Here is a 22,712-nt window from a genome sequence, read left to right as displayed (position 1 = left end):
GGGCCACCTCTGCATTGTGCCAGCTCTCTCCTTCAGTTATGATAAGAGCTGCAAGACACAACAAAATAAAAAGAACCTGTAAGTCATTATATGCAGTCATTTACATTTAGTACCTACTTGTAGGATGGGTGGGGAAACTGGCACAAGATAATTAGGTATGGTTTATATTAAAAGAACTATTCTGTAGGAGTGGAGTTATTAGGGTTCGTTAGGAGCAGTTTTGAGGCTGCTGGTTAGCTTGGCAATGTGCTAATGAAATTTGCCAATGACACAAAAGCTAGTGAGGTATTGCCTGTACAGAGGAGGTTTGGTGTAGAGAAAGAAATAGATGTCTGGGAGGGCTGCAGTAATAAAAATAACATGAATAATAATAAAAAATACAAGATTATGCACTTAGGGACTTAGAAATGAAAAATTTCTGCCATAATTGGAAAATTACGTTTTTAGATGACAGAGGAAGAGAAGGACTTTAATATCCTCGGAGATCTTTTCTTGTAAACCAGAACTTGGTGCAGCTTTGCAAACCATTGCATGTAGGATGCTGTTGACAATTCTGGTCACAATTGTTCAAAATTAATGTTAATCAGAACAGGTGTGGAAAAGCCCTTTCCATCTTTTCCATCAGCATCACAGCTTGTCTTTCAATAGGATCATGGTAGGACTCAGTTGAAACAGCCCTGCAGTTCAAAGCTGGAGAAGAGATCAACTTGTTTGCTGCAGAGGTGTTGGGATGAAATACGGGAAGGTGACTACAAAACCGAAGGAATGGTAACATGCAGTCAGATCAGCATAAACTTCTTTTGAGTAAATTAAGACCAAAATTCTCTAAAGGGTTAGGAGCTGGAGCCCCCATTCTGTGGGAACAGACCATGCAACGAACCTCACCAGCTGCAGCACGGAGACCTCAGTTTACAAATGAAATGGTGTGTTGTGGTTGCCTGCGCTGGCAACCACAACTGTGAGCCAGGCAGTAGTCTTGTGGTCTACACTGATTTGGAAGCTAGGCTGTGCTTTTGAAAGGCCTGCCATACAGTTTTGGTGCTTAACAATCCTGCAGACAGTCCATCTGTCTGTCTGACCCCTTTATTGGCAGCATGGATGGTTTGCTAATTAGGAGAGGTGTGATTTGTTCTCTCCGCGTGGAATAAAAAGCAGATAGGACAAAACTGAATGGAAAACCTTAAAGTGTCTTCAGGGACTGCAGCACTGGAAGACGAGGGCAAAGCACTGAATATCAGGCAGGTGAGTGTATTCTGAGGTTGTGGTAAGAGCCAAATGTTCCCAGGGCTCTGGGAAGAAATCAAGAAGTTGCTGGCTGATAATAGCTTGGCAAGTGAGCAGAAATTCTAACAAGTTCCCTTTAAAATCTGTGCAAGGCTAGAGCTGCCTCTTAAAGTGGCCCACACCCGCAACTAAATCTGCTGTTTTCCTTTCAGTGTGTAATATCACAGCAGTCTGATTGCTATTCCACAGCATCTTCATCATGCTGTACAAGACAGGAAAAAATTACTGACAATTAGCTGAACTTTGCAGTCTTCTCTCAAGCAGAACCCCATTGCCTTTACTGGGAGCACTTCCTAGGATTGAATTCTGACTTCTTCCCCACATATCATTTGGGAAAGGGCTGAACAGAGCCCCTGTAGGATCCCAGCACTCTGCCAGAAGAAAAGATATTTTTTTCATTCTTGTTATTGTATGCACTTAGAAATATTTCTAGAGAATATGGTATTTTGATAAGAGTATGTATCACACCTGAGAATACATTTGATTAAAGCAAGACTTACCATCAGCAATGATGTGGAGAGGCAGATATAAGAGCAACAGCATATAAGTGACTGGGAAGATCAGTTCATTGAAGATTTTAACTTCTACAGTACTGTGGGGTTTTCTTATTTTTTGTGGTGTTCATTTCAACGCATGATGCAAAGAAAGCACCTGATCAACCAGCACTGCTTCATCCAGCAAAGAAAATTATAAAGAGAAGGAATAAACAAATACACCTTCATGAAATGATGAGCATTATGTCTGTTACTGTGCAGTAAGACCCAAATACTCTGCAATATATACCTAGTTGCAATGTTCATCCAGTAAGTCTGTGAGTGGCAGCTTCCCAGATCCTGATGTCTGGTGCAGTTGGGATTTCTTGCCTGCAGGGAATTTCTGTAGGTTAGATAAGCCCTTTTGCTGATAACTTGTGAAGTGGAGAAATACCTGAACTCCACAAGAAACAAATAGATGATCCTGCACAGGTATCTAACAGTAATAGTTTTTAAAAGAGAACTGTAGTCTTACATACTGGAGGTGGCTGGAAGGGCTTGGAGAAGGACCCTCCATACCCAGTGTAGGGTTCATTCAATCTCTGAACTGTCTGTAAGGTTGTACCCTACACAGGGAATTGAAGCAAACTCTGTTTTTCAGCACTGACCTCTATTTTATCCTTACACTTGGGAAGCAGTGAACTGCCTATCTGCAGAGCTGCCAAGGTGAGCGGGGGGCACATGTGGATTTTGCTTCTCCTCTGCCAAGGGGCTGGGGATCGGCCAAGGCAGCTCCCGCCAATGGGAGTATGGGGGCAGCTGCAGTCCGCACCTTGGCCAGTGGGGCAGGCAGGAGCAGCCATGGGTTTTCTGCTGCCTCCAGCAATAGCAGCTTTGGCAGGCAGCTATTTTGCCAGTGCAGGTGGTAGCCCTGGCAGAGGCACAAGGAGGTGGTGAGGACCTTCATGTCTGTTCACACCTTGCTTCTCAGAGCAATCGGGTTGAGCAAGGTCCTAGATATGCTTGTGAGAGAGGTAACTCATCCCTCTTATTATCTAACAGCATCTTTTAAAATCAGCACGGTGGGCGTAATCTGGATGACTGTGACCATTTCTGCGAGTACTGGGGATACAGCATTGGGGCGAGGTTTTGTGGAGGTAAGTCACACATTGATTCATTCTTGATGTTTTGATAACCTGTCAGGTGCCATGAAAGCCTGAGACAGAAACATCTGTGTTTGCAAAGCTGATGCTGCTGGCTGAGACAGATGTCTGGCAATCTCTGACAGCCGTGGCATCACTGGGACTGTGTCCCCACGCCAGTCGGTGCCGTCTGTGGGGAGGTCTGTGCAGCTCCCATTGCCTGATTAATTCTGGTATTTTCTGCTCTTGGACTGCAGCACTTTCTCCTTTTTTTTTTTTTTTTTTGTCACTGCACTTTATTACCATCCCTCACCCCTCCAGGCATTTCTCCACAATGTATTTTTCATGACTCTTGCAGCCGAATTACATTTTTCTCTTCCACCTCCATCGCCTCACTCTGGTTCATGTAGGGCTTTGCCCTGGCCGGGGGATGTGCTGAGCCACCCAGCCCTGGGGAGTGGGCAAGGTGAGCTGGGCTTTTCACCCTTAATAAAGATGAGCTCAGCTGGGCTGAAGCCTCAGGCAACAAGCACATCCTTAAAACAGCTTTTCTTCTACCACAAGGAGGGTCCAGCCATTACCAGATCGGATACCAGGTTCAGCTCTACTGCCGGAGGGACAGTAACACTGCAGTAGATGTCAGGGCAGATGTAGTCTAAATTTAATCTCTAGTTAGGAAGAGTAAAAAAGAATATTTTTTTTTAATAAAACTGGGACTAAAAAAAGAGAAAAAAACCCAAAACCCTGTTCTTACTTCTGACTTGTCTTTTGCCTGACATTAGAAAGAATGAACTATTTCCACTCCAACCAGTTCAAAAACATTTGTCTTTTCATTAGTTTAAATTTACAGGAAGAAAAATCTCTTTGTTAACCAAACAGGCATTTGCAAACATCAGTATTTAGAAAACAGTTGTTCTGTGCTCCCAGGCTCTGTGTTGTTTCCTCTCTTTGTTTTCAAGTCTAAAAATGACAGGAAGGTCAATGTGACCGTGGCTTAAAAATTGGGACCATGAATTTGACAAATGCTGCAGCCTCACACAATTTTACTTCCATGAATAATTTCTTTTTCTTCCAACAAGACCACTTCTGGAGGAGGAGAGAAGAGGGTGACCCATGGAGCCCTTCTAAAAGACACTCTGATAACTCAAGTTTTTTCACTCCAGCAGTGCTATTTGTTTGTGTGCTTGATGTTTGTCCTATGTTTTTGTGCCACCTACTACAGCTCTCTCTGACTGAATCACTGCTGCCGTTGTTATTTCTCTGTTCTTTGACTTTTTCCAGTGAACTGAAAATACTCTCATTCTTGTTTGCTATTGATCAGATAATTCACAGGTCTGAGCTGGTCTGACATATCCAGTACTGCAGGTTGAAGCATTGGAAAACAAATGCATATAAAGAGTAGTTTATGCTTTTTTCCCTGTGCTTACACAGAGTTTTAATATTTGCAATACATTTTTGATATGTTACAATGGACAGTAATTGCATTACAATGTGTATAGCATGTTTTTCCAGGGTATCTGAGAAAGCAAAGCAGCTAGTAATTCTTTTGAAAATACTCAGCCCTACTCTTTGCCCCTTCAAAAAACCTTCTGTTGTAGATAAAATAATTGGTTTGCAACCAGTGTCTAAACACTTTCAAGAAATTTAAGAACATTTTCACTATTTAAATTCTCAAGAGGAGAAGCACTCATTTTTCAGTCTTAGTGAAGATAAATGCATGCTTTCCATGAAGGGTTTCCTTTAGTTCTTGCCTTGCTTGACTGGTTTGGTACAGAAATTTCAGAGAACTGCAGGCAAAGGGATGCTGTGGCTCAAGAAGCCCTTCCCCAGCACTGGTTGCGGTTCTCCCGTTAGGGTGGGTACATTGCATGGGCTTTTTAATTCAGCATGATAGGAAAACCTAAACTAGCAGCCATTAAATCCCCATTTGGATATTTCCCAGTCAAACATTTTCCTCCCTGAGTGCTGCAGCTGTTAACTGGTGATGTGGGAGAAATCTGGGTATTTAACAGGCAGCTAACTGCAGCCCTGTGTAAGGGACTGTACCATCTTCTTTTTTACATTTGGATATTCTGGGGGAAAAGCAATGTGGAATTGTCAGTCCACAGTAGCTAAATAATAGTGAACAACTGGTGCCTGGGTCACTGTCTTTGAACACAGTTATTCCTATGTGGTTCAAATTTTGTGAGAAGGGCACAGCATAATATCTTCAACGGGATACAACATGTCTTAAGCAACCATAAATATATTGAAAGCGATGCAGAATTTCATCACTAGAGGTGGTGAGTGGAGTTACCTTCAGCAAAATCTTACTCCAAAAAAGACTGAGGGCATTAAATGCTTTTGAAGAGGGGATCACACTGGAAAGATGGAGTTGCTCTTTTGAAGTTTAGGGAAGCCTCCTGCTGTGGTTCATCCCCAGAACCCAGCGGTAGGCTGCAGCACCCACACAAGAGATGCACCCCTCCAGCACATTGCCTGGAGCTTGTGAAGAGAGTTAAATAACAGTGTGACTGAGTTGTGATTATTATTTACCTTTAAGACAAATATGTCTTTTCCTTAAGATATTACAGCAAAGCTTTTAGAAACTTTAGAGGGCTCTCAGTATTTTATAATGGGTTGGATCCAGGTTATCTGGTGAGCTTAGGCTGTGTCTCTCCCTCAGTGAGCTCTGGGTGTCGGTGTGCAGCTTCCAGCCTGCCTGCTTGGCAAGAGGAATGGGCCAGCAACACAGTTGCTCCAGGCTTTCATCAAAACTGAAGTCCATTAAGTTTTGGAGGTGAGGTTGGGTGTGTTTGCATGTCTAGCTGGCCACCTGCCCTGCTCAGCACAGACCCCCTAGGAGCTTTGCCAAAGGCTGCTGGAGCATCTGAAGGCAGTGGGATTACTGTCAAAAGGGAATAGGTGGACTAGCTTGACTTTAGAGTTGGGAATATTGATTAATTCAGGTGATCGTGCAAAGTAATCTCTGAGTTATTTCTCTGTCTGAGATATTATAAATAACAGGGTAAATTTATAACCTTTCCCAACTTTTCATGCAATGTCTGCCATGACAAAAATATTTCTTTTTACTTATACCACTATTGCCACCCAGATTACTGCAAAGCTACAAAATTATAAAATTACTTGCTTCTACAATTAAGCTGCATTTTTACTGCATGATTTATAGACCTGTGACAAGGAGACCCTTCTCTAATAAAGGGTTTTTCTAAATGAATTTGCATCAGTTTCATAGGTCATACTCCTCACTTCAGTTCTTTTGTCTGCCATTTGCTATGGCTGTTAAACAGCTTTAAAATTGAAGTGTGATTATTCAGAAATCACTTCATAAAACATTATATGCCATTTGCCACCGGTTTTTCCTTTATGTCTCGCACTAGGCAAGAGAAACTGCTGAGTTTGAACTAGCAATGGAAAGTTCATTATGGATAATTGTTGATTAGATAGGAAAGTGAATTATAGAAGAGAGATCAGAAACATCTAATTGTCTTCACCATGGACACAATGCTTTATAGATGGAAGGAGAGTGCAGTATCGCTGGTGGCACTGAGATTACTAATAGATCTCTTGCTAATGCAGGCTGACAAATACAGGGCAAACTGTCAAATATTTCACTACTGTTACAATGTGCATTTCCTTTGTTCAGCTTTGTCCTGGGTTCAGCTATAGCAGTCATTTTTCTCCTTCTTAGTAGCTGGTGCAGTGCTGTGTTTTTTAACTTTCAGCCTGGGAACAACGCTGATAACACAGATGTTTTTAGTTGTTGCTAAGTAATGTTTATTCCAACCAAGGACTTTCTCAGTCTCATGCTTTGCCAGGGAGGAGGGGAAGCCGGGAGGAAGCAGAGACAGGACACCTGACCCAAACTAGCCAAAGGGGTATTCCATACCACAGCACGTCATGCCCAGTATATAAACCGGGGGGAGTTACCCGGAAGGCCAGATCACTGCTCGGGTCGGGCTGGGTATCGGTCGGCAGGTGGTGAGCAATTGTATCCTCTCCACTTGTTATTTCACTAATCATTATTATCATTGGTGGTAGCAGTAGTGGTTTTGTATTATACCTTAGTTGCGGGACTGCTCTTATCTCAACCCGTGGGAGTTACATTCTTCCGATTCTCCTCCGCATCCCTCCGGGAACGGGGGGAGGAAGAAGGCGGGGAGTGAGCGAGCGGCTGTGTGGGTCTGAGTTACCGGCTGGGCTCAAACCACGACAAGCTTCTAGGAGTTGAATGAATTAATGGTAAATTGTATTTTTAAACAAAAACTGTATTGGTGATAATGCAGGGTGGGTGCTTTGCTGAGGAGGAAGGTGGGGTTTTGACTAGCTGGATAAACAGTTTTAAATCATTTATCTAAAATTTCCTTCTTCAGGTTGATCTCCTATTGGTCCAATGATGGGTATCTTATCCCTATACCAGGTAAGGCACAGCAGCAGATGCCATTGCACATGTCCCAGAACTAGGCCAGCTTATGGGAAATGCTTTTATAGACCAAGTGGTCCTTCCAAAAGAGTGGGAGAATGATAAGAAACTATAGTTGCCAGTGTTATCTTTTTTTTTTTTCCTTTAGAACAATGAAACGCTAAAATAGCATCACTAGCCTCAGTTGTGCCAGTATTACTATTTGGCTTGCTTTGATCAAAAATACTTGTGTATAGAATGGCATTACATCATCTGTGGGAAGTGAAAGTTGAGAAAGTAGGGATCTGGGAAAGGATTTTCTTGTTTGGAGTCAAATGGCAACTAATAGAGGGAAAAGGAAGGAATTAAAAGCAAAACATGCAGTTAGGGGAGAAGGTAAAAAAACCTCACTTTCTGTGTGCCTTCATGTAACTGTGCTACCAAAATCAACCATTCAACAAGTAACAATTATGGATTTTGTAAGACAGAAAAGGCCATGTCCTCTTCCCATAACCAGTGTGTACAAATGGGGAAAAGAAGACACCAATCAGTAAAAGAGTGAAAATGTCAAGAAAATAAAGATGCCTGTGGGGACTTTAGAGTTAACCTAAAAGACAAAATATTCTACCCAACATAGTGCACAAGGTTAAACCTGTACATATTTCCCTGCCCCCAAAGTCTGCTTTTTCCAAGCCTCATTAACTATTTTGCTGAACATTACAATCATTACTCTTCTGCCAGGTTATATCACATTTTTCAGCCTTTTAGGTACAGACCTTAGAATTATTGATCCAATGAATCATACTGACTTTGGTGCTGGCTGCTGCTGAAACACTTCTGTAGAAACCAGGATGTTGGCTAAATATCAAACATTTTGTTTTTCCTGAATATTCTTTCAGTAAGGGAGTATTTTTCCACATGGAAGAAACAGCAGCACGGGGGCATTGCCTCTTTGTGGTTTCTATGGTACTGCATGATGTTCAAAGCATCTAATGGCAATGAGGCACCAAAAAAAAATCCCAAGCAGATATAATTTCTTATTTGTTACTGAAAATAATGAGATCTCCATACCATAGAGGCATTCTGTACTCAATACCTGGGGCTAGTGAGGTTATTTTGGCATTTTATTAACTGGGTTCTTGGGGCATGCAATGGGAGGAGTATGAACAGGTTTGACCGATTTCTTAGAGTTGTAACCTCAAAAGAGGGTTTATTTTAATCACCTATTTGACAAATTGACTGTTGATTATAGGTCTGTAAAAGCGATGGTGCTACGGTAGAAGTGGTAGAAGCAGGTAGGCATTGGTCATCCCTTTCTCCCATGTTTTGGAAATGCCAAGAGACTAAGCTATTTGTATGAACAAATGATTTTAACTGAGCTACAGAAAAATCCTGCTTTAACTGCCAGAGGGCACATGTATGCATTGCATTAGGAGCTTTGGATTATTGTCTTGTAATCAGGATTATGGTGCTTAAAGAATGGGCCTAGAGTTTATCCAGCACACAAATTCTTAGTATAATTTGAAATCTAGAACAAACAGGCAGCCAGATGCTATTTTCTCTCAGACTGGGTGTAGAAGTGACACAGTGAAATCATTGATGAAATCTACAGCAGGCGGAGGTGTGAAAAGTTGTCCTGTTCCCAGTACATGTACCCTAATTACAAAGTTGTTCGTAAACTTCAATCAGCTTCCATAAGAGACATGACAATATGATAAGCTAATTAAAGCTAAGATATTAAAGATTCCCAAGAATCCACTAAGTCTAAGATGAGACATAAGAATGAATAGTCTAATCCTGAAAAACTCAGCTCTGATCTCGGATTAGATCCAGAAGTATATTTGGGAAAAATGCAGGACTTGATGCTAGGAAGTTGTCCAGGGGCAGTTCTGAAAACAGACTCTATTTATTAAACTGAGTGTTAAGGCTTGAAGGATCATATCTGTAGAGCCAAGTATTGTTTTTATTTTCATTGTGTCAGTGCCTGCAGGACCAGCAGAGATTGCAACTGTACTGCATTTGTGCTGGGAGAGGATAAGAACAACCTCCTCCTGCTTGGAAGAGCCTGAAACCCAGACAAGGCAGGGAAGCACAGATGCTACCTGCCTTACTTGTATTTCCAGTTGCTACAGGGAATTTGTAACAAAGTTAGGAACAAGATGTTTGGAGTCTCAGACTAGTACTTGAACATCAGGTTTCTTTGTCTTCTGTCTGAAGAACTTCACGTTTCGTTTTCTGTTGCACCTGCCAGAGAAATCCTTCCCCTTCTCTTGGCATCCTAATGGCTTCATGACATCAGCCCTAGACAGGAATACAAGAGTATCCTGCAAATAATATAAATTAGTAATGGTCTCTTTATTAATTATTAGATAAAATACAATGATCTTTAAAAATACCAAAGAAGCTGTAATGTTGTAAGCACTTTTTCTTTTGGGTTAAAGGAATTAAATGCATAATCCATGATTTTAGCAGCTCCCAGCACTAAACTGGGATTACAAAACTGCATATGGATATTCAATTTACCACAAAACATTCATTGGCAATGGACTTAAGATAACATATTTTGGCAGATGGAGCTGCTCTCTGTAAGGTTGAAGAGACATGAGCTGTATGATTTATTTCGCAGAAAAATGTTTTGATAGAATATTCAACAGAATTTCCCAATGCGCTTCTGTTTTGTTTTGAAGAATAAAGAGATTGAAATAGTTAATAATTTTGAAGAAAATTCACTTTTTTTAGCAAAGCAAACAACAACAAAAAAAGCTGCGGTAATTCTCTTGCAGCTTTCCAAAACAATTAGGCGGTAATGACTGCTGAAGAGATTTTCATGTCGTTTCAAACACTGGTTGGAACAATTGGAAGCTACAAATTTTTCTCATTGTGACTTTATTATCTGAGAGGAAATGACTAATTTGGAGTTTGTTATTATTGTTTTATAGTCCATGAAATATAAGTATATAAGTAAACATTTCCATGAATTTAAATATATAAAATACATAATGTGAAATAGTTAAAAATTAAATAGTTCTTTAGCTGAGGCTGAGCCAGGCTCAATTATAACTGAGGCTGAAGTCTGTGATTTCAGTACTCCAGCACAGCCTGCCTGGGTTGAAGCTACTGGCAGGTTCCACTCTGAAAACCACCCTGTTGGTGCAAGCAAGGCCTCCTCCTTGGCTGGCTGCACACACAGCTCAGTCTCTCGGGCCGGCTGGCCCCATGGCTGGGGGCTGCCAGCCCATGTCCTGCTGCCCATGTGGGCTTGGCACCCGGACATGCCTGGCACTGCTAGGCCAGGATGCTCTTGCTGCAGCCTTGACCTTGTCAGGACAGCGAGATGGATGCTGCAGCCAAAGCACACGCACCCCTCAGCTTATGAGCCAGTTTCTACTGTATTAGTGTTATTTTATTTATGCAAGTAGAGAAATGTCCTCTCTTACTAGGCTTGTTTTTCATAGTAACTGGTTCCCTGGGGTCAAATGTATTGTAAGCACAGGAGTCACGATGAACATCACATCTCTACATCCTCTGGTTGTAAGCTGTATCTCAGGCAAATGCCTTCGTAAAGTAGAATGGGTGAGGATGAAGATGTGAAGCTGGTGCGTACACTCCCACAGCTGGCTGGGAGCTGTGAGAGTGAGGATTGACCCCAGGTATTAGGCAGGTAAAACAGTTTATACTACTGATTTGCCACTGATAGCTATGTCTCTTCCAAGTGGTGTGTCTATATAAAAAAAAAAAAAGGAGGAAAAAAAAAAAAAGGGGGGGAAGAAAAAAAAGAAAAAAAAAAGAAAAAAAAAAGAAAAGAAATATATAAAACTCCGTAATTCATTAAAAGATTACCCATATTTAAAAATTATTTTATATTGCCTTTCAGTGAGACTGCTTATCCTGAAATTTTTCTTAGTTTCTATCTCAATTTGGGAATGTGAATGAATAATGACGTATGAGTAACATTTGAAAGAATGGGTTCCTGGCCTTTGAACAACTGTTGATTAAAGCTGTTCCATTAATAAGGCAATGAGAAGCATTCTTTTCCTGTGTGGATTCTCTAGCATGTAACGAGGTCTGGATTTATGTTGTAGCCTTTTTCTTCCTAGAAATGCCAACATAAATCTTGCTCCTTTGCATGTCAGTCCAGGGTCTGGCTTGCTCCAGCCTGTTCACTCCTAAGGAGCATTAATCTGTTCTTTGACTTCCATCTAGCTGTAGTGCCTCAGGTAATTCCATGTAACTACGCACCAGATGCTCTTTCTGGCATTTCACCTTGATCCTCACCTCGCCTGCATGGTTTAACTGTCCCTGAGCTCCGCCTGAAAGGAATTTTTCCAGGCTATTTTGACCCTCATCCAGACCGTATGTATTTCCTTCCCTTTCAAGTGCAATAAATGTGTTGCTGGAAGCAGACATCCCTGTCGATCACATTCTGCCCCTTTCTCCCCAGAAGTGCTTGCAAAATGTTCTCTCCATACCATGTCTTAACTCTGCCAGTGCTTGCCATCACCTCTGTGCCTCCATCTCTCATCTCTCTTCATGTGTTACACCACCCTGTGCATAGGCAAAAAAGTCCCAATCATTTATGTAAGCTATTATGTTAACCTTTAAATCCCTTTTGAAATCTCGCTGTGCTCTGATGGCTGTAGCTCGCCCCTCTGGCAGCGGTTAGGTAAATGACAAGCTCTCACTTCTGCTCCCTGTTATTTTGCTGTCCACATCTCCCAACCTTTGCCTCTGTTTTTCCCTCTTGTAGCATCCTGTCTGTCACACACATTACTAGCTCGCCAGCTGTCTCTTCTGCTCTAGTTCTTATAATGCCAAGAAAAATGGGATCCTGAATCCTGATTTCTAGGCTGTACCATAAAGAATAAGGATTATGATCATTGGTGCCATTCTGATTTATTCCATTAGAGTATCAGTTTATAGTACTATACTTCATTGTATAGTAACAATAGAGATAAATTTTGGCCTTTTATTTTTCATAACCACTTGCTAGCTATATATCATCAGTTTTCCTCTCATTTAGATACTTGCTTCTACTTGGGGAAAAATAAAAATATCCTGGATGTCTAGGTAATAAAGCTGGTGAAACAAATTCTGAAATGCACTTTACAATAGGGTTTGATTGTGATAATTTTTCATATGTTAAAAAAGAGCATGCTGGCTCTCTCTGGGAAATGTTTGGGTTTATGTTTTGTTGGGACTTTTTACATCTGCAACTTGTAGTCATGTAGAAAATCTCCTTTTTTCTTGGAACATAGAAACATCCCAGTATTTACCAGATGAGTTCACTGAAAAAGTGTATATTGTAATTTAATGAGGCTTGAAGTTGTACGGCAAACACTTGAAACAAAAACTTTAAGCAGCATGAATCTGAATTTTGAAAGTACATCTCCCTGCAAATCTGGTGTAAGTAGCTAGAAAGAAAAAGGAAAACAGCATATATATTTCAGATTAAGTGAGTGGGATCAGCTACTGCAATGGGTCTGGATGCTCTTGTAGAGAGTTTTTGTCCAGATGACTTTTGCATCCAGAGGTCAAGTGCTGGGCCACCAGTGATCGCATCTCTTTTTCAGGCTGTGAGTACTGTTCCTGCCGCACTGGTGGCTTGTACCTGTGCTTTTGCATAGTAAACCTGGGCTTGGTTTCACTGGGGTCTGAAAGCCCGGTAGCAGGTTTGCCTTTGGGGGACACAGCTTCCCTGAGGCTGTCAGGATTTTGGGGTCTTGGGGCAGCACAGGTGCTGACACTTGTGCTTACCCCATGGCACATTGCTCTCCATCCCTTGTGGTCCTCCATCCCGCAGCTCGCAGGGTGAAAAAGAGGGACTGTAGCTTTCAGGTTTTCAAAGCAAGCTGAACACACCCTCACACCGATCTGCACAAGGTTGCACTGTGGAAATCAGAGCTGCATAAATGCTCTCAAAGGGATGAGCGTGCGGTTTCTTCTTTGGTTCATTAAGGTTTGTTTTCACAAGTGGCCAAAGCACGTTCTGGATCAGCTTCACCTCTCTTCTCAAAGTAAGACTCATTCTCTTTACTGCCTAGTGAAATAACAGGTTTTGCTGTGGTGGTTCAATTACAAAAACTATAGATAGACATCTTGGCTCTCGCTGATGATTGTGCTGCAGAAATTCCTTGTCCCTTTGGGAAGTCAGGGTGGGAAATCAGCAGAATGGTCATCTCAGAAATCCCTGAAGAATGTCCTGTTGATGCAGGCAACACAGATATTCCTCTCTCCCCACCTCCTCTTACCTCTTCTTTCCCAGTCAGTACACATGAATTTACCAACCAAATGTTCTTAATTTTATTTGTTTTGTATTATTAAGAGGGAAATTGAAGAAATATTCAGATACGTTGGAAATGGTCCTATCGAAAGAGAAAGAGAAATTTTCTGCGTGGCAGTTCTCTGATATTGTTCCTCAGCTGCAGTTCTTGAGAGATCGCTGCAATTGTTCCTATTCAAACAAAAGGAGTCTAATGAAAGTATTTTAATCTGCTGATCAGCTCTTCAGAGAGAAAGGGATGGTCATGCTAGGTGTCTTTGGAGACTGGAAATGAGTGCAGTGACAGTAATTGGAATATTCGTATTTATTTTCATTTCTTAGCAAGCTATTGTGTGCATGTTTTTGGAGGTTGCTTTAGCTTCAGATTTCAGTCCCTGCACTTTGGATAATTTAAAGAGCCCCAGGTCTAGTTACGCTGCTGGTCTTAATGTATCAAAACAAGGAGGCTCAACTCCGTAAGCTTCCTGTATGGTTCGGGTGGAAAGATCTACTGGAAAGTCATTCAAAGAAGCTAATTTAGATGCCTGTTCTGGAAACCTTTCTGAAAACATAAGCTCTTTTTTAATGTGATTTAAAAAAAGGGGTTTCTGATGGCAGTCCAGCTCTTACAGCTTTCAGACTGAAGATATTTTTTGGTAAGATCCCAAACTGCAAAGCCCCAAGTAGTTTTCTGTCAGGGCAGACATCAACAGGGATGAAACCTTGCTTAGGAACCATGAAGTTGATGGGAAGTCCTATCCTCATTCCCACTGCGAATATTGTGATCAGGTAACAAAAGTCTTGGTTCTACAGGAACAACAGTAGAAGGCTGTCAACAATAAACATTTTATTAGAGCTTGACACGTCGAAGGTGATTTTTCTCAGGTCTCACAGGTAATGAGATTTTACCAGCATCCCATCACATGCTGTCATTCCTTGTTTCACATACGATCATTTTACAACAGAGCTTACAACCTTGTCCTTGCTGTTCTGTGAACACTTGCCTGGAGTCAGGCAGAGAGGGGGAATGTGTCTTCTGCTGTGGAGACAAACCCATCCAAGCATCAATGGAAGGGCAGAAGGAGCAGGAGGGCTTTGCACCTGCCTGCTTAATGGTTTGCGGTTGTGCCACACAAGCTGTTTGTGTGGGATATTCGCCTGAAAAATATACAATGAAGTTATTTCTGAAAGTATGTTCTTTTCACCGTTGGAAATAATGTTGCCTCTTGTTTGCAGTAACCACAAAAGGGAAAATAAGAGGTGGATGTGGCTGACTAAAGATAGAGAGAGGGTGTGATCCAGCTTTGAGGCAGTTTTCAGCTGTAAAAAAAGCAGTAAATGCAGTTATATTGGGTAAGAGAAATTAGTTTCAGCCATACACTCGTAACAAAATTAAGGAAGGAGGGTTTAGGGGATAAGACAAAGTTTATGTTTCTTTAATTTTGTTTAGGTTTCTCATTGTGTTTCTAAAGATGAAATATCTTTCACTGCAATTTTTTCTTACAATTTTTTTTTTTAAATTATTCTTATTTTACAAAAACAAGACAAAAACCTCTCCCACATCCCCACACAGCTGTGAAAACCTTAGTGGTGGAAAGAGTTTCTGGATAAATCTGTGGTTCATCCTAACTGGTTGAAGGTGTTCAAAATTACAGCATTGAGCGAAAATTTCCTCTAAAAAGAACTGACCAACTAGCAGTCCTATTCCTGATATGCTAAGGCTAGCAAATAGTGCCATACCAGTTTCAATTCACATAATATGTCAGACTTTATAGGTGATGCCAAAGGAAACAACAATATTTGTCTGTTGTTTTATTGTTGTTAATTTTGTCTTTTGTCGTTATCATTTTGTATACATATCAAAGTATAGCACATTGTATAAAACTTTTAGTTAAGACAAGCTAACTTTTATTGAGCACTTCTTATTTGTCTGTCTCATTTCTCTACCATGTTATGCCTTTCTGCATTGCCAAAACCTGTTGAACTGTTGCATCAAATTGCCAGACAGTATCACTTTAGCCAGAGGAACATGCTGTATTTCTATAAAGGAAGATTTTTTTTTTTTTTAGTAAAATGAATCCTTAAAATATATATTCTGAAATAAGTGAAAAGAAAGGACACAAAATGCAAGAAAATGTCCATATTGAGAATGTAGATTTTGTTCATGCTTTGTCTGTAAAATTCCCAAAGTCCTTGTGCCGCTACTGCTGTTCATAGTAAATTATATATCACCTCTTTCCTGACTCTTTTTACTATTATCTTTTCTCTTACCTATTCATTCCCCTACTCATCATCTTCTTTCTTCTCCATAAAATGTTATAAAAGGGAAAATTGCTAAGTTTGAGGTTAGATGAGAAGAAAATTATGTGCTTCTTATCCATGTGATCAGCCTTTGCTTGCGATAGTATCTACTGTGGGTGAGGCAAATAACTGTGGGACCCTTGTAATAGCTCAAACTGAGCGAATTATTTCTGATGAATAGTAAATACTTTGCCAGTTATTCTGAAATTTTCAGATTTTGGTTCAATTAATACTTTCTGAATCTTCTGGGTTTGAAAAGAACAATCCAGGAAAAGATCCTCAAAACTGCTGGGAGCTATTTGTTTTGGGTGTATATATATATGTTGTGAAATATGGAGAGCCACGTTTCATTCATTTGCTTTAAAAAGAAAATGGAATTGTTTCTGTTTCACTGGTAGGGAGAATGTCTGAGGCTGTTGGTTATCCTGCTAAGAACTGGCTGAGGTCTCTCCTAGTGATACTCACTCTCATGCCTGAATTACACAGGTGCATAAAATGATGCCCTACCAAACATTGCAGTGGTGTGGCTGGTTGATCATGCCAGAGTCAGCGTGGGATTTACTTTCTGCATTTGAGAAATTCTATAGATTCTCCCCCTCTACTCCACTCTTGTGAGAACCCCCTTGAGTAGTGCATCCAGCTCTGAGGCCCCCAGCATAAGAAGAATGTGGACCCATTGGAGTGAATCCAGAGGATGCCACGGAGATGCTCTGAGGGCTGGAACACCTCTGCTATAGAGACAGGCTGAGAGAGCTGGGTTTGTTCAGCCTGGATAAAAGAAGACTCCAGGGAGACCTTAAAGCAACTTCCAGTACCTCAAGTGGCCAATAAGAAAGCTAGAGAGGGACTTTTTACAAGAGTAGGTAGGGATAGAACAAGGGGGAGTGGCTTTAAACTAGAGAGGGTACATTTAGGTTAGATGTTAGGAAGAAATTCTTTGCTGTGAGCATGGCAAGGTGCTGGCACAAGTTGCCCAGAGAAGCTGTGGCTGCCTCATCCCTGGCTGTGTTCAAGGCCAGCATGGACGGGGCTTGAACCAAAGTTGTCTAGTGGAAGGTGTCCCTGCCTGTGGCAGTGGGTTGGAACTGGATTGAGCTTTAAGGTCCCTTCCTACTAAGCCATTTTAGATTTTATGAAAAGGACAGAAGATAGCAGCATTTACTCATCCCTTCTTATCAACCAGGAAATTGAAAAGAAATGTCCTTAAGTAAAATGTTTTTGTAGCCATTTGTGGTGATTGTACTGATTAACTCCATCAGATTTAGAGCATCAGATTCTGAGTTAGTTTTTGTAATCCTTTGCTAGTCCACAAGCTGATGGGGTCTCGCTCTTCTGCATGCATGCGCACCTATGTTTTATACCCTAGGTGTGAACAGAAGAGCATAACTTTTCGTTTTAGAAAGGCAATAAATGTTGTACAAGAGTTTCAATCTGAATCAAAATATTAGTGAAGTAATTAAGAAGACAGCCTCATGGAGTCTGAGAACTCTTATTGGGAGCTTGGCGCCTGCGGTGAGATGCTGCATAGCCATCAGTAAGAGAGACTGTCATGTTGTTTCCTGAATAAAGAACTTGCATAGCATTTCAAATACATTTGCTAAAATGCATGTAATGATGATAGAGCTAGGGTGAGTTTCAGTCTGTGGCTTTTTCCCCATGGTGAAATAAATGAGGGTTATTTTTCCTGACCCTGCTGTGTGTTAGTGTAGCATGAAAACCCTATTTATTGAAAAATAGGTTACATAGTGAGTTCTAGGACTTGAATTTGTTCTCAAATAGCAAGAAATAGACTGTGGCTTTCCTACAGCATGTAAGACTGTAAGGGTTAAGTGAATTTTGTGCTTTTAATGGGATGTTAACTTGAGATAATGTAACTTCATTGATAAGCCTTAGAATATACTTTAACTAGGTTTTGTACTTGGTTAGCAGTCTTGACTATCTCATTACAAGTGGAATTGAAAACAAAACTTCTATATCCTCAGTGGAAATACCCAGCATAGCGTGGCATAATAATATTGCTCTTTATGTAGATGTTTGCTGCATACGGTCTGTTTCTAAGGCAGAAGAGACATTGGCCTTTGTGTAGCTTTGCCAGGATGCCCTGATCTCTGGATAGAGAGGTCTCTCTCTTTGCAGTTACAATGGACCCCAAAGCCACCTGGAGACTTTAATATTGAAACACCTCATATCTGGGAAGAAGTAAAAACATTTAAGTGTATTAACTCTGGATACTTCCTTTTAAAAAAGTAATTCAGTGGATACTTCCTTTTAAAATAATAATAATTAAAGTAGTCCAGTAAAGAATTTAAATTAATTTCAGCTGCTAATGCTTTTCCAGTTTGAGCAGCGTTTCCATGCCATGACCCAGTGACTGTTCACTTCACTGAAAGCCCGATGCCAAGGTTCAAGGGGAGCAACATTTCTGCAAGTCACTTTGCAGAGGATTCACTTCCTTGGCTGAGGCTCTGATTTTCGCAAGCTTTTTGACAGGAGGTAGTATTTCTGTTAGACTTGGACAGCTCAGGGTTTGATCACTCAGCCAAGCGAGCTGGAACAACCGAGTAGAACTGGGGTGCACATTGGTGCTGGAAAAGCCATGAAGGCCAGGCTTAGGGAAAAAAACAGGGCATGCAGCAGCCTCCCTCTCTGTTGGGGAGATTATATAGATTATTAGGAAGTTTTTTGCTGTGCAGGTGGTGAGGTGCTGGCACAGGTTGCCCAGAGAAGCTGTGGCTGCCCCGTCCCTGGCAGTGTTCAAGGCCAGCATGGACAGGGCTTGAACCAAAGTGGTCTAGTGGAAGGTGTCACTGCCCGTGGCAGGGGGTTGGAACTGGATGAGCTTTAAGGTCCCTTCCAACCCAAACCATTCTATGATATGATTCTATGATGTGATTTCTATTAATTGTAGGTGATAGTACATTTTTGTGGTACTAACCTCAGCCATGGACAACAGGAGCACTCACAGAGCTTTGGCCTTTTCCTCCATTACCGCTACTTTCTTAAGTTGCTGTGCATTTCTGCATCTTATAATATGATCATAGCCACAAGACTGCACAATCCCCCTGCTTAGGTCTGTGTCTTTATCCTCTTAACTTAAATATCTGGGGAACTACAGACTTTATTTCATCGTTAGGAGCATTCGAAGAAAGAAGGAAAGCCATCTCGCTACCAAAAAGAAATGCTGTGAAAAGAGTGAAAAAAACCTGCTGGAAATCTGTTTTTACTATTGAAATGAAGTACATTTCATTGCCTAACGGAATTTATCTTCTCAGGTAACATATTTTGTGCTGTAAAGAAACAGAGAGCCATTTTCTCATAAGCTCCTTAAGGTAAAGGTCTGTGAGAACTGTCAGAATATATTGTGTTCCTGAAGCTCCCTGCCAGCAGCGTTGTGTGGCATGTGGGAGAGCCACTGGCTTTGTGCATCCAGGTACGTCCCTGCCTCATGTATGATTCCAGAGGTTGTTTCTACCTCAAAGTAGGAAAGTTATCTGAATGTTGACAAAAATTAAGAAAATCTTTCCAAGAGTCACACTACTTACCGCAGTATTCGGGGAGGAGAAGGAAGGTACATCACTTTCTGGTGGGTGGTGGGAAGGATTAGGAGAGCAGTTTGCTATTTTTTCAGACTATTTTAGTAGAGGTGCAATTCTTCCACAAACCCTAGGGAATGCGGAAGGGGAGAGCAATACAGGCATTTGCCAGCAGCACTCAGTATTCCCGTGCAATGAGCGCAGTTTGTTGTGCCACTGCTCCCAGTAAGTCTGAGCAAACTCCCCCCCCCCATTAGTGGTGCTGGGGAATGGGTGATGCCTGCTCCAAGCAGGAGTGATCACTTGCTGGAAGCTCTTCTAATATGCTAAGAAAAGAGAGAGGAGTACTTATCCATTAAAAGAGGAGTAAATTATTTCTTGTTGCTATTAGCCACAGCACTGTTGCATTATACATGAGTCCTCACGGATCAAAGCCACAGCACAAGGCAGCTTCTCCTTCTTGTTAAGGATTAGTCTTTTTGTCAGAAAGATGGCCTGTGATAACCTCTGATTTCCTCAGCAAATTGGTGATCTTTCACCCTTCCCTGTAAACATTTCATAACTGATATTAGTGATATTAATCATAGAATCATTTAGGTTGGAAAAGACCTTTATGATCGTAAAGTCCAACCACAGCACTGCTGAGTCCACCACTAAACCATCTCCCTAAGTGCCACATCTACACATGTTTTAAATCCTTCCAGGGATGGTGACTCCACCACTGCCCTGGGCAGCCTCTTCTAGTGTTTGACAACCATTTCAGTGAAGATATTTTTCTTAATATCCAATCTAAACACCTCCTGGCACCACTTGAGGCCATTTCCTCTTGTCCTATCACTTGTTACTTGGGAGAAGAGACCGATCTCCACCTTGCTACAACTTCCTTTCAGGTAGCTGTAGAGATCAGTAAGGTATCCCTGAGCCTCTTTCTCTCCAGCCTGAACAGCCCCAGTTCCCTCAGCTGTTTCTTACAATACTTGTGTCATAAACTTTCTTTTTTTTACCTGAGTTCCAGCCAAAGCCCTCTGTTCAGCCACACTTGTCTTCTTCCCTGCCTGCTCATCTTTCAGTACCTGAGGATGGCCTGCTCCTGTGCCTCAAGATTTTCTTCTTCAGGAATGTCCAGCCTTCCTGGACTCCTTTGCCCTTCAGAACAGCCTCCCAAGGAACTCTCAACCAGGCTCCTAAACAGTCTACAGTCTGACCTCAGTGAGTCCAAGGTAGAGGTTCTGATGATCCCCCCGCTCCTTACTTTGCCAAGAATCAAAATCTCTTTCATTTCATGATTGCTATTGTCCTTGTTATTGCTTGGTTTACATGCAGAGCCTCATACCTGTTGTTCAAAGGCATCTGGGAAGGTGGGGTGGTCACAGAGGAGATGCGCCTGCTGTGACAGGCAGGAACTTGTCACTATTGCCCTACCTCTTAAGTCACCGTGTTCAGCCAGGTGGAGAGAGAATAGGGAATCCTCCATGTCACACGTCCACTCAGTGTGTTGGGCCTGTCTCAGGGAAGGTAGGGTGCAATTCCAGTAGCCTACCTCTCTCTCACATGTGCTCCCTGATACTCCTCAACCTACTCACCTCCTCCCAGAGCTCTGTCACTAAGCAGAATAGTTCCTCTACCCAGACACATCTCCCATGCATGTATTCACTGCTGCCATCCGTACTGTCCATATAGTGCTCCTGGTTGCTAGCACTTCCTAAGAGCTTCTTTTATAGGTGTGGGGGGCTTGCCCACCATTGTTCCAGCCCTGTGAGAGTCTCCTCAGCTGCTGTTGCGTGATCTGCAGGCTCCTGGCAGCTCCCTTGGCTCCCCTGGAGGTTCGCCCAGTTTGGGAAACCCCCCATGCACCGATCATGCCAGCACCTTGCTGCTCACCTTGGTGACTGAGGTATATGCAGAGGAAGAGAGAATTTGGTATTGCATAGGGTCTGGAGAGTCTCAAATGCATCTGGCATTTTGACAGCTTCTCTTGTTGGTGTGTGCGTGTCTCACCAGGATGTATATAGCTGTCATGCTGCCTTTGGAAGTGCCAGCAAACATCATCTAATTAGACCTGTAAGATAAATCTATGGGGCTGCGCAGGTCTCGGATCGTTAGTTTGTAGCTCAGGTTAATTTTTCTCTGTGTATCTCACTCCTTGCCAAAGAGAAAAGGCATGTGATTTGTTTGGGGGGTTTTATGTTCCTGCTCCTAAATTTCCTTGATTTGAAAGAAATTTAGTCTATTACATAAAATCAAATAATCCAGATTTGTAAGAACCAAATTAACGGGGAACACAAAATACATGTTTTCAAAGAAGTTTAATTTCTAAACCTCAGATTATGGCTTTTTTTGTTTGAAATAAGCACACTTTGAGCTCACAGGCTAATGGAAGGACATGATATGCTATAGGATAATCGTTAAGCTTTTGTTCTGTTCTGATGGGATTTAAACAATGACTCACGTGCACCCCCCAAATTAGCTGGGCTTTCACATGTTTTCAGCATTGAGTTCACCACCATTCAGGTTGAATGAAAAAAAAAATAGAGAGAACTGACTTCATTACTTGCACTCTGGAAGTGGCTTGGCAGCCATTTAGGAAAATACTTAACATTCACCAATTTCCTTGGTTCCTCCTGTCCCCTAGGAGCAGACTGAGAACAGATCCATTCATCTCCATCCCATCCAGCAGCCTGGTGTGCGGCGGCTTGGAGGCAGCAGTGATGCCCTGGTGCTTTGATTCATGCAATCAATAATCCCAAGACTTTACCTAAAAGGATGGGAGATGCAGTGTGACCCAGGAGATGAGTGATGGTAGTAATGTGTGGCAAAGTAACTGGGCTACGGTTTGCGTCAACGGATAAAACCTCCTGAGTCCAACCAAACGATAAATATCCTTTTATTTCACATTTCTTAAATCTTTGCTTTAAAGTTGACCTTATTTTTAGTGGTAAATAAATATGAACAAATTGGGGAGTATGTTTAAGCTCTGATTTTTTTAGATCTCATTGCCTCCTTCAGACAAAATTTTATGTTAATTGGTTTGTTAATTTACTCTGACGCTTCTGTCATCTTCATTTTGACTTGCATTCCATGAAATTTCAGTTGATTGGGTAACTTTGTGGTTGTTGTAAGGGTAAGAAAAATGGGTTTTGGGGGGAAACTGTTGATTGGTGGAGCCTCTGATACAGCCATGGGTTTCCTTGCATGCACGTTGACCCTGACTCTGCAGCCAGCAGTGCCAGTGGCTCCATGATCCCTGCTCTTAGTGTCCCTAATGGACAGAAAGGATGCTTTCTTGATATTGAGGAAAATGTGATATTTATCATACTA

At 41.7% G+C, this 22,712-nt stretch overlaps 1 long non-coding RNA gene across 2 annotated transcripts; it reads left to right on the top strand.

Annotated features, from left to right (window-relative positions):
• Nucleotides 1–19,370: 19,370 nt before the first annotated feature.
• On the top strand, nucleotides 19,371–22,355 carry LOC115614753. Of its 2 annotated transcripts, XR_003993839.1 has the most exons (3): nucleotides 20,248–20,614; nucleotides 21,116–21,288; nucleotides 22,027–22,355. It is a non-coding gene; the product is annotated as an uncharacterized LOC115614753 (long non-coding RNA). The 2 variants fall into 2 exon arrangements; XR_003993838.1 differs by lacking the exon at nucleotides 21,116–21,288 and having other exon boundaries at nucleotides 19,371–20,614.
• The last annotated feature ends 357 nt before the right edge of the window (nucleotides 22,356–22,712 follow it).

Source organism: Strigops habroptila, chromosome 11 (assembly GCF_004027225.2).
Source record: "Strigops habroptila isolate Jane chromosome 11, bStrHab1.2.pri, whole genome shotgun sequence".
NCBI lineage: Eukaryota > Metazoa > Chordata > Aves > Psittaciformes > Psittacidae > Strigops > Strigops habroptila.
Note: the sequence above shows the minus strand (reverse complement) of the source record. Positions and strands in the feature narration are given on the sequence as shown.